The sequence below is a fragment of the Chinchilla lanigera genome, unplaced genomic scaffold (assembly GCF_000276665.1).
Source record: "Chinchilla lanigera isolate Chin_1 unplaced genomic scaffold, ChiLan1.0 scaffold00031, whole genome shotgun sequence".
NCBI lineage: Eukaryota > Metazoa > Chordata > Mammalia > Rodentia > Chinchillidae > Chinchilla > Chinchilla lanigera.
Window position 1 is genome coordinate 6,148,645 of NW_004955432.1, and position 12,008 is coordinate 6,160,652.

Consider the following 12,008-nt stretch of genomic DNA (forward strand, 5'->3'; position numbering starts at 1 on the left):
ATCATTAACTACTCATTTAGCTCAAATTTATTGACTGTTTTGCTGTGCCACGTAACATAGGCAGTATAAAAACATGTGCATGAGCAATTCCAGGCCCTTATTACAGAAGCTCAGAGTCACTGGGGGCAATAAACTGGTCATGAATTTGAGATGTTCCGGAAGAAGGTCAGGGAAGAAAATAAAGTCCATGCTAATCGTGTTCACTACTTCATGAAGGAGAGGCAAGGCAAATACAAAGGATCTGGATGCTGTAGGTACCAAGACCCCACAATGAATATACTCAAAAATTTAAAAAAGGAAACATTGAGGTAGAAAGGGCAATTAGTTTTTCTTGGGACTATTAATAGAAGTTTTTGTTTGAGTTTACCTTTCAAGGGACAGGATTGGGGAGTGGCTTTGTCAATGTTCTTGAGTTTCTTCCTTAAACTGTGAAGTTGTGTGTTACTGAACTTGAGGGCACCTGGGGCACCAGATGTGCTTTAACCTTTCACATGTGCTCATATATTACCAGAGATTCAACACTAAGTGACTTCCTTGTGCTTCATGTGTGATGCAGTGTATCTAAATGATCAGCCTAAGGGAACTGGTGCTCTAAGTAAATGGATAACAATTAATAAGTAGACAAAATATACCTGTTTAACAGAACATATCAGATCAAGATCAGTTAGTGCTTCACTACACACTGGAAAATTTATCACAAAAGAAAGCTTGATTATTTTGTTAACAATGCCCTTTACCATAAGCATGTCTACACAACTACGTTCACTACAGAACTGAAGAGAAATATCATAGTAAAGATATCAAAAGTGAACCCTGAATGTACAAAGTCCTGGAAAAAGTACACATTGCTGGAAGGATGAGTATTTAAGTTAGGCATCACAAAATAGAAGTGATTTGTGTAAGGAGGACGGAGATCAGGATAGATTATACTTGTGATTCAAGTATAATTGTAAGCCTGAAGCATGTAGAGCCGAAGGCTTAAGTTACAGAGCTGGGAAACTTGGCACTAATTAAGAAAACGGCAATAGTCTGTTCTTACTACAGCGGCAGTTGTCTGTTACCCATAGGACCCTTGGGCTTATCCAGTTGCAGGTTCCTGGTGGCTAGTGCTAAGGTGTCTAAAGTAGTTGCTTTTAAAGTGATGTCTGTGGTCTACTTTGGGTCTGGAATATCCCTTCAAGCACTCACATGTAAAAGGATTGGTTCCTTTCCCAGGGTGTTATTGGAATGTGGTGCAAATGATGGGGGCTACTGAGAGCTTCTACTCTCTGGGGCTGTGCTGATCAAGGGGATACTGGTACCCCTGCCTCCTCCTCTTCCTTTCTACTTCCTGCCTGCCCTGAAGTGTGCAGCTTGCTCTACCATATACCTCAATGCTACAGCCCGAGAGCAGGTGACCAACCAATAGTGAACTGAAACTTCGAAAATCGTGAGCCAAAGTAAACCTTCCCTATTACAAAGCTGAAGGTGTCAGGTAACTTGTTAACAGTGACACAAATTTGTCCAATACAGCCCATGAGTTTGTATTTTTGATATTCTTCCATTCTTTCTACTTATTTCACTTTAAGGAAGAGGAAGCCACTCCTGGTTATTAGGATCCACTGATGGAGAGCTTTTTACAAAGCCAATTTCTAGTCTGACATAATTAGCCTAGCAGGGTCCCTTAAGCCATATATTTGTTAAGACTTCTTCAGGTGATTGTAAGTGTAGCCAGGAACAGAACTGCTGGTGCAGACCACTGAGTGGAGAAGAGGAACGAAGCAAGTTACAAGCAATGTGTGGAGGACTGTGGGTAGTTTCTGTGGGTAGTAGAGAAATCACAGGAGTTTTCTGAGTACCTGTAAACACAACTGTGGTTTTAAGAAGCTGCCTGTGAAGAGACAGAAGTTGGAGATGGGAAGGAGCAGTGACACTGTGGTTGTCAAATTCACTTTGTACCAAATTCGTGTTCAAACACCAAACAGTTCAAGAACTGTACATATTTTTCCCATAAGAAATAATGGAAAACCAAAGAACTGACTCTGAGGCCCTGAAACTTACACTTACAAATTCATTTTTCCAGGATTTTAACACAAAGTTAACAACCTTAGGCTGTGGAAATACCCGCTAAAACATCCAAACACAATAAATACAGTACAGTAAATATAAAAAACACTACAGTAAATGGAATTTGAAAAGTCTGTAGCAGTACTTACCTTGACTTGGAGGTCCTGGCATACTGAAGGACAGAGAAAAAATGGAGGAGGAGGAGAAATGTTATTTCCTTCCATAAAGATTGCTGGCAGTACACTTTCTTGGGTCTTTTTTTCCTTGGTCTTTTTTCAACTTTTGTTACTAAAAATTTGTCTGGGCAAGAGTGGCCCTTAGACTGAAGCATCACCCCTTTGTTGCAGCGGGACACAACATGTGATTCACTGTCGCCCATTCAGGTTTTTTCAAGTCGTATTTCAGCTCAGTTGTTGAGCAAAGTTATGAACACGGAGCAGATCTTTTCGAACTTTGCTCTTTGCAAAGTTCAAGCTTGCGGCCGTTTGACAATTAAGGTGTCACTGTACTAGAACTACCCGGAGCCCTTAAAGAATTTTGCAGTTTGCAAGTAAGTCCTTTATCCTCTGCAGTTAAAAGAGTAAATCGATTCAGCTGTTTTGGAAAGTAATTTGATAGTGTGAATCACGAGCTTAAAAATCTTTCTACTCTTTGATAAGTAATGCCTCTTCTAGGTACCTATGATAAAAAATAAAATTACTGACAAACACTGCAATGTGAAGATAGTGTATTAGCCGGCTTCTGTTGCCAGGACAGAGGCCTAATACCCACAAGTTAATTGAGAGAGGTTTAATTTGGTTCCTCATTTCAGAGGTGTCAGTCCATGGTTGGCTGGCTGTGTGGCAGAAAGATCATGGCAGAAGGGCATGACAGGGGAAAGCTCTTTAACTCATGGCATCTGTTAAACAGGAGGAGAAGAGCTCCGGAGGAAGGGACCAGGGACCAAACATACTCTCTAAGGTCATGCCACCATGATTCACTTCCACCAAGCAGGCTCCACCAATCAATTGAGAAAGTCATTTCCATGGTAATCCAGTCACACTCCTGGTTTTTAATACAGTCAAATTGAACAAGATTAAGTGGCACAGATGCTTATTATAGAAATCATAAGAGAACTTTGAAAAATGAGTAGATATATTAATTACAAAATATTCTAATGTTCCTCAATTTAGTTTTGAAGACTATTTTAAAGGCATAGAAAAAATAGTTATTCTCTAAATCAAACCATGTATAAAAACATATAGCACGCAGCCCCAATTTTTTTAAAGAGCACAGAAACTAGAGTAGAAGGAAATCTAGCCAAATGTTAATATTGGTAGAACTTGGTAGTGATATTTGTTTCTCATTTTCCACATTTTCTAAATGTTCATAATCTGTTCACAAAAAAGTGTTAAAAACCCACGGGCCTTTGCACTTGTTTTGTGAAAGGTGATACATGGGTTGTACCATTTGTGATTCTGGGATAGACTAGCTTGAGAGCCTTCTAATGGATATAACGTATAAATTGATGGTTTGTGGACCAAGGTAAATTAGGGGAACATCACTCAGGAAAGCCTGAGCCTACTGACCAAGAAGCAAGATAGGATCCCCCAGAGATGGAAGATAAAGTAGTTGTCAAGAAACGGTCCAAGGATCTCAGTCCATGAAACTTTTCATACTACTGAGAGAAAATCAGTCTTTAAAGGATTTAGTCCAGTTGAACAGTTCAAGTCTGAACTGAGGCCTTGGCAAAGACAGAAGATATGTGGCCATCACTAGGTACACAAATTTAATCATCTGGATGTGGGTGCAAGGTATGCAAGGATTTAGAAAGGGCTGTGTGGGTTTAAATGTCAATCACTAGGAAAGATAAGATTTTTTAGAAAATAGAGATAGAGAATAGAGGAAAATAGAAAATATAGGAGAAAGCCCAGATTTTGGAAGAAAAGTAGTTCGTATAAATTATGTTGGAGTTGCCATGGAGACATCCAGGTATAAATGCAACTGAAAATCTGGTGATGCAAATATGGTAGTCATAGGTACCAAGGGAAGAAAAACCATGGGAACCGATACGGTTATGAGATAGCGAGGGGAGGTGGGTGGTGAACGAGTGGCACACCTAATTTTAGAGAGTGAATAAATAAGAGGCAGTAACACAGGCAACAGTAGAACAGAGTGAGGTGGAGAAGGGTCATGAAAATCAATGTAGAAAAGAGGTTTCGAAGTGGGCGGTTGTGGTAAATTCTAAAGGGGTCAACAGGCTTAAGGAGTGAATTGACCTTGGCAATTTCAAGTTTTCTGGAGAACTTAAGAAAAATGGTTCAATAAAGTAGTTACTGAATCCTAGGTGCAATTTTTAAGTGAGTCAATGTAGAATAGATGATCAGAGAGGAGACCACTGCTTCAAACAGTTGGCGGTACAAAGAATGAAAGCACTCTGATAGCAAATTGCAGAGGAAGAAGATTATAGGGCGATTATGCTACTGTGATCCTAGGTTTTTCTCTATTAAAAGCTAGCATGCTGTGTGCATGTGTGTGTGTGTGTGTGTGCACATGTGTCTGTTTAAACTGCCATACTGTCGAGCTGGGAAAGTGAAATGTGAAAACAGAATGCTGTACTATATGCTTTGAAAATATTTTAAGATCCTCTCTTCTATCCAGAGCTTTTGGAGACTACGAATAACCCTAAACTGTATCTCATGTTTGTTTTTTCTTCCTTTTTTCTATTCAGGGTCTTGTTTTTCCTGGTACATGTCTGCATGTACATGATGACTGCATGTACATGATGACTGCATGTACATGATGACTGCATGTACATGATGACTGCATTCCTTAGGGGGAGCCCGTATGTGGACATAACACATATCAATTCTATTTTCCTCCCTTGCACCTCTGATGTTTAACATGTCCACCCTTCTCTTAGTCCCTTCCTTTTTTTCAAAAGATTTGTCTCCCTATTTCCTGTCATCTACCTTTTATTTTTCTCTTCATTTATGCGTTAGGTTTCTCATATAAGAGAGATCATGCTGTAGTTAGGGTTGTGTGTCTGATTTATTTCATTTAAAATTTTTGTTTTCTGCTTCTGTGGCAGACAGAAGAGCTCTAAGGAGATGTAAGTTACTAACATACTTGTTATCCATTAGGTCAGGTGCCACAAGCACAATAAAGCTTAATTTTTCATTACCTAAAATAATTGAGTAATGGTAAAATTGCTTTACACATACAAAGACAATTAAGACTGGAATAAATTCACAACTTCAGTACAACTTTCTGTTCTGGTACACATAATCCAGTGGTGGCGAAACTTTTAGAGTGCTCAGTGATAACATAGGTTTGCAACCACTGCATCTATTATGCTAAAATACATAATGAATGAATATCATTTTGGTCATTGCTTTTGGCTTGACCATGATCGATTGTTGCATGGAGACAGTTCAGTAAGTTTAGATTTAGAGGATAACTCAGAACCACCAACATTGCACATTCCTAGAGGCTATGTGATGTGATTGCCTCAAATTGCTTAACTTACAGCAAAGTTGACAAAAGCATATTCACAAAATACTGAGAGAATGGAATGATATCTCTCACTAGAGTGCTTTTCAGGATATATGAGAGATATTTCAGTAACTAAAGTGGTGCCAGAGCTATTGAAAAATCAGCTATAGGAATTGTAACTTCTTAATGTTCAGTAGAGAAGCATTAACTATTTTAAGCAGAGAAGTAATACATGAGGGCTCTATACTTAATGGTAATTAGTCTCATAATTACATTCAGGATATTGGAGAAAGACAGCAGAAATCATACCTTCAGAAGTACCCTCTAAAAATACAATTATACATATGCAGTTATACAGTATACAATTATAATTTAGGTTAGAATAAAAACTCTGAAAAGTGTTTCTTTTCAAATGAGACAAGCATTAATAAAAATCTGAGTATCCATGTCAATTTATTTTGTGTAACTAGAGCAACAAAATAGTAAAAACAATGAAATACTTTAAAGATTAGCTGTGTCCTAGATACTGAAACAACTTTTTAAAAGTTTACTCCCAAACTTCATTATCATGCAGTGATTCCAGCCTGCACCACATTTATAGCCCTTTTGTTCAGTGTAATTCAGGACAACTCTATATTCAGAAACTGTACCTAATGTTATTAGCAGTTGTAGACATGGGGTGCTGCATCTCATTGTAGTAAGGCATGTGAGTAAGTTACAGTCGTTTTTGTAGTGAAAGTCTAAGTGTGATAAAGTGGACAGGGTTGGTGCAGTGACTGCTTCACTCGGGGAGAGCATGCCAGCAGTCTCTGGTGACCCCATACGGGAAGCAGGGGCCTCTGCTGTCAATATCATCTTTTAGTGTGGCATATGTCAAGGGTTCATGAATATCTATCTGGTCCGTGGTGCATCTGACACTCTTGTTCTTTGTCTCAATAACAGGATCTTACCAGCTGTATATGTGCCACCGTTGGCTTCATGGAAAACACTTCAATGTGGATACCTCTTCCGGGAGAGTTCCTAGGCAACACTATGTTGGGCCCTGTGTTCCTCTGTGTGCTAAAAGATGGATAATCACTTTGTACTTCCTTTAACCTTGGAGTCTACCACATTCTGTAGGATAGTGGCTGAGCTAACTAAAGGTCTTATCTCCTGTTACAGCCTAGTCCCCCATAGCCTCATGTGCTTGTAGGTGGGGATTTGGAAGGTGGCTGGATCATGGGTGTGTGATACTCATCACTGGATTAGTCCACTGATTTGGCTTAGTTTTGGGTATGGGTGATGGATTTATGGAAGAGCTACCATGGCTATGGGTGGCACCAACCATTAGAATTAGAAAGTAGATGGAATAAGAAAAAAGAAGGAGGAAGACTGCTGTTTTCTTTCTGCCATGCCACAAACTCTGTCTCCTCCATCAGGGCCCTCTGCCATGCCCCTGCCTTGGAGCCAGCTAAACATGGACTGAACCCTCTATACACTGTAAGGTGAAATAAACCACTCCTCCTGTAACTTGAGGGTGTTGGGTATTTTGTCCCAGTGATGAGAAAGTAACCAAGGCAACTCATAACCCCATGATTTAGTTAATAGAAATAATTATGATATCTATGAGAACACTTTATATACTTGTTTACTTTTCAATTGGCTATATTCTGCTCTTCAGTTATGGTATAACCAGAGAAATACAACTATTCATCATTAGAAGTAGATAAAAGCATAACCAAAAAGGCAAAATTCTCAAAATGAATTAAGCATTAGGGTCAGTGAAATATTAAAATTATTCAGATAACCTACTGCTTAAAATTGTCAGGTCATTCACCCAAACAAATTAAATATTGATTGCCCTTGCTGTGATTAAATTTATTATTCTAATTTATTTGAAGGATAGTTTGACTTTGAGAAAGGGCATACTTTTGGTGAGGGTTTGACTGAAAGGTAACTTAGTTTTTATTATAAACAGAGCTGAAAATAAGAGACAACTTTCATACCAGGCAGTTTTATGGAACTTTTTCATAAAATAAAGTAGTACTCTGGCTTGATGGATCATTATCTCTCATCTGCTTCTCAAAATCTATTTCTGTTATGCTGTTAGGTACTTATATCTGGAATCTATCTTTCTCTCATCCCACCCCTTTCTTGCTGTGATTATACCTAGCTAGTGCTTTTCTCTTACTACAGCTTTTACTATAGTAAAAGTTTTAAGCTTTAGCTCAAACACACTGAAGGTCAGTTTTGAACTCCCAGGCTTATGGGTGGTGACACTTCCCAAGTTTGTAGGGTTGAAGCCAGTTGTGTGAGCTGTGCTTATTCACAATCCTCAGATTCTGGACATTTGCTCCTTGTGATCTGTTTGAGACTCAGGCTAGTTTTACATTTCTCTAAGGTCATTCTCTTTAAGTCCTATGCCTCATAAAAAAGGAAATTGTTCTTGATCACATTTTTTTTTTTATATTGCATTCCAAGTAGATGTCTCTGGCCCAGTACATATTTCCTCTGTTTTCAAAAGCCTCTTTATTTGGTTACTTAAAGAATCAATTCCTTTTGGCTGAAGCAAGTTTTACACATTTAACTTATATTTTTGAAAAGCTCATCTTCAGGAAAAGTAAAATATTTTCAGGGAAGACTAAAGCAAAGCCATGCTCTGTGAACTTGGAGAACATTACTGTGTGGCTATGATTGCTAGTCTCTATTTTGACACACTCATTTATTTTATTTGTTTTTTGTTTTTTTTTTTTTTTTTGGTTTTTCTCCGGTACCGGGAACCGAACTCACGACCTTGTGCTTGCCAGGCAGGCGCTTTTGCCGCTGAGCTAAATCCCCAGCCCCTACACTCATTTATTTTAAGTGGAATAATTTTACTGTATTTTGTAGTTAAGCAGTTTTCTATGATGAAAGCTAAAGATGAGTAATTAGAGGAACAAAAAGAAATTTATGTTATGAAAAATAAATTTAAAAGGAAGAATTCGGTGTTGGTATGTTGGAAGGAGACTGAAATAAAATTCAGCATTGCCGGTAGAGATGCTGGATTAAATCTTGACTGGCTTGTGTTACTAGAGTGAAAAAACAATCCCTCTGAATACTTTATAACCTCGCAGCAGAGGAAGTGTTGCAGTGGCGGTATCTGGGAAATACACTCAGTGTCTGGAGCCAGTATCTATTTATCTTATATATATTTTTATTTTTTCTGGGTAGGCAGATGATAATACTGGTGCTGGATCTCAGTGTCTTTATTCATGGTACAGATAAACTGCAGCTCTTCTGTAGTGGTGAGAGCTATGCAATCTGAAGGGTCTCAGGCTATATCTCTAGTGAGGTTAGAGACTGCCTTTTAGATTTCCCAATAAAGAGGCAGTAATAACTATTTCAAAAATAAACCCTTCTGTACAATTAAGCCTATTTTACCTTTCTACCCAGGAAGGTACAATCAAGGTGTTCTAAATGAAAAGCAGCAGTTTTTCTCCTTCACTTTTAAATTGTCTAGTCAGCGGGAAGCTCCTACAACTTGAGGTATAAAAAAGGCTCTATCAAGCAAGCTGCTGCTCTCTCTGGCATTAGGTCTGTGTTGCTCAGGCAGGTAGAAGATGAAGCCAGCATGGTGACTCAGCCTGTTAACCCTATGTAACATCAACAGGAGGAGCAGTGAAGCCTGCCCTAAGTGGGGGCAGGGAGAGGGAGAGGGAAAAGGAGAGGGAGGGCAAAGGGAAGGAGGAGGGGCAGGGACAGAAAGAGAGAAGGGTGAAGAAGGAAGGAAGGAACGGAAGGAGGGAGGGAGGAAGGCAGGTGGTAGGCGAGCTTATCTCTCAGATTTATTAGTACCACGTTATGTTATCAGCTGCTGGGGGTGGTGGGAAGGATAGCAAGGGAGGCAGTGAGGTCTCCTTGTATTCTCACTCTCATGTTGTATCTTCAGAATATGTGTAGCTGCATGAATATTTGCCAGTAGAAAGGCTTTCGACATTGTTACTATAACTTGTGAAAGACACCCAAAATTCAGTCAAATAATGTTTTTTGTGTACGTATATAAATGAGTTGTGTGCACATGTGTGTGAATTGTGGTCCTAATGGACAGGAAGGATCTACAAAGGACTCAGAATTGAATGAAGCACTGATTTGATATGCTGTGCCTGTCTAATTAAGCGGTTGGCAGATAAAAGTTAAGTTAATTAGGTGAGGCTATGCATAAAGCTGAAACACCGCCACACACTCATAGAGTTGAGTGTTCTACACTTCCTTGTCAGGAGGATTCTTTTATAGCATGGATGGAGCTCAAGGTGGCTCTTAGTGGGACTGGCAATCCAGTCACCTGTTTGGTTGAAATCCTCTATGGTACAACTTTCACTGCCTAAGAAGGCAGTCTCAGAAGTGATGTGACACTATTTCCTTCTCAAGCAAATGTGTTTTGCCCCTAGGAACTACACAATTTACAGTAGAAATGTTTAAATAACAACATTTGGCTGTGATATTTTTGTATTAAGGAGAAATCTGTGCATACCTGGTATTTTAAGGGTTTCTAATATGTAAGAAAATCTACCTTGCTAAATAACAGGGTAGACTCCATTTTCAAATGTGAAACAGTAATTGATTTAGGTCTGTTATTTTAAGTTGAAATCTTACCAAGTGTTTTTATAGTCTTGGAACATTTCGTATTTTATGTATGTGTTTATAGTCTAGCATTGTCAATCTCCTTACCTATCTAATCTATTTGATTTCTCAGACAGGCAATTTTTGAAACAATGGCTTATAAAGATAAGAATTTTAAAAATGTGGGTCATTGGTAGATGGAGATCCTATAAGGAGCTGTTACAATATATTACAATAATAATTCATGAATTGCTGCCAGAAACAAGGGTAAATTAAGTTACTGAATTTGCAACTTTAAGAAATTTAATATGAAGCTTTAAAACTAAAGTAAGCCTATGAGTGGTCTTTTTCTATGCATGAAATTTCTCTCAAGGATACAGAAGCACTTCTTATTGGCATTGTTGATTTCCCTTCACCCTTATGAGAACGTGAAGAGATAGCAGGCTGTGCAGAGTTAGCTGAAGTGAATCCTTGCGCCCAGGTGTCCTCTGTACGCAGTGAGGTTGCTTGCTCTGCAATGGAAGGTGCCCCTTCCGAGACCAGACCCGAGTGGTAGGGGGCCACACTCAGAAATGACTCCCATGGATTGCTGGCAGATTTCACTCCTTTCTTATTTTATATGACATAGTTTATATGCATTTCTTACAGAAAATTTAGATGACAAAAATAAACAATAAGACAACATTTTCTTACTCTCCTAACCCAGAGTAATTATCTAGTATTTCTGGATTGAAGTTGTGTATATATAGGTGTTTAGTTGTACATGCAATGAGTTTAGTTAATTAATTGCATGTACAACTAAACGATCTCTGATGTTGTTACCCACACAGACAGTCCTTGTGCACTGGTCTCTGTGGATTCTACCTTGCTTTTACCACTTGGCAATATGTTATAGATGCCTTTTCATATTAATAAAACATGAACAATTGGGTAATGAAAGTAGTAAAACATATATTGAAACTATAAATGTACATAAAAAGCACAAAAAGTATTAACGAAGCAGAGACCATAAAGCAATAGCATTATGCTTAATGGCTGTACACATTTCAATGTATAGATGGGCATAGCTTTATTAAACAATTTTTTGTTATTAGTCATTTGAAATTGCCTATGTTTCATTAAAATAAGCAACATTACATGAATATCTTTAATAATAATTTGTTAATTGATTTCATAATTTAATTAAGATATTCTAAATATAAAATATCTGGAAAAATTATCATGTATTTTATATTTTTGACACATATTTTCAGGATATCCTACAGAAAGACAAAGAAGTTTATATCTAGGGGTAGTTTCATATTTAAATTCTGAATCTTCAAATCTACAAAAGTCAAAACTATATTGCAGAGAGAAATTACTAACCATTAATAGGGTAAACTAAGAAACTTATCAAAATTAGAACACCAAATCTAGAAGGTTTTAAGTTATTTTGAAAGATAAAAATTGACATTTGTTTTGTTATTAGCAGCAACTGAATTTAAAGCATGATATATTCCTATATTAAGTGTGAACAAATCTAGCATAGACACTCCCATAGATCAAGTTTTGCTTTAGGGTTGTCAGAAATATAAACTGAAAATATTTTATTATCTTAGATTGTATGGTAATATCTTTCATGGACATAGTTTTGTATACACAGGAAATCTCTCTTGCTACTTCTGATATAGTATCTTTTACCAAAGTAATAAAATCAGGTAGTAGTGATACAGCCTTCCTTTGCTCAGTAGATTTCACAGTATAACTGACTACTTGAGAACTAACCAATAATCTATCCTTTGAATTGAAAAGTGACCTCTTCCATTCCTAAAACTATTGACCGCTATGCATTCCAAAAGATGTTTAGTGTTTTCTTTAAAATTTCGTCGTATATTTCATATAAAAATATCATATTTCATAATAAAATATAT

The 12,008-nt window shown here is 37.7% G+C and overlaps 1 protein-coding gene across 1 annotated transcript in view; it reads left to right on the forward strand.

Annotated features, from left to right (window-relative positions):
* Znf804b (zinc finger protein 804B) overlaps window positions 1-12,008 on the forward strand; it is a 535,053-nt gene that overhangs the window by 40,130 nt on the left and 482,915 nt on the right. The window lies entirely within an intron of this gene.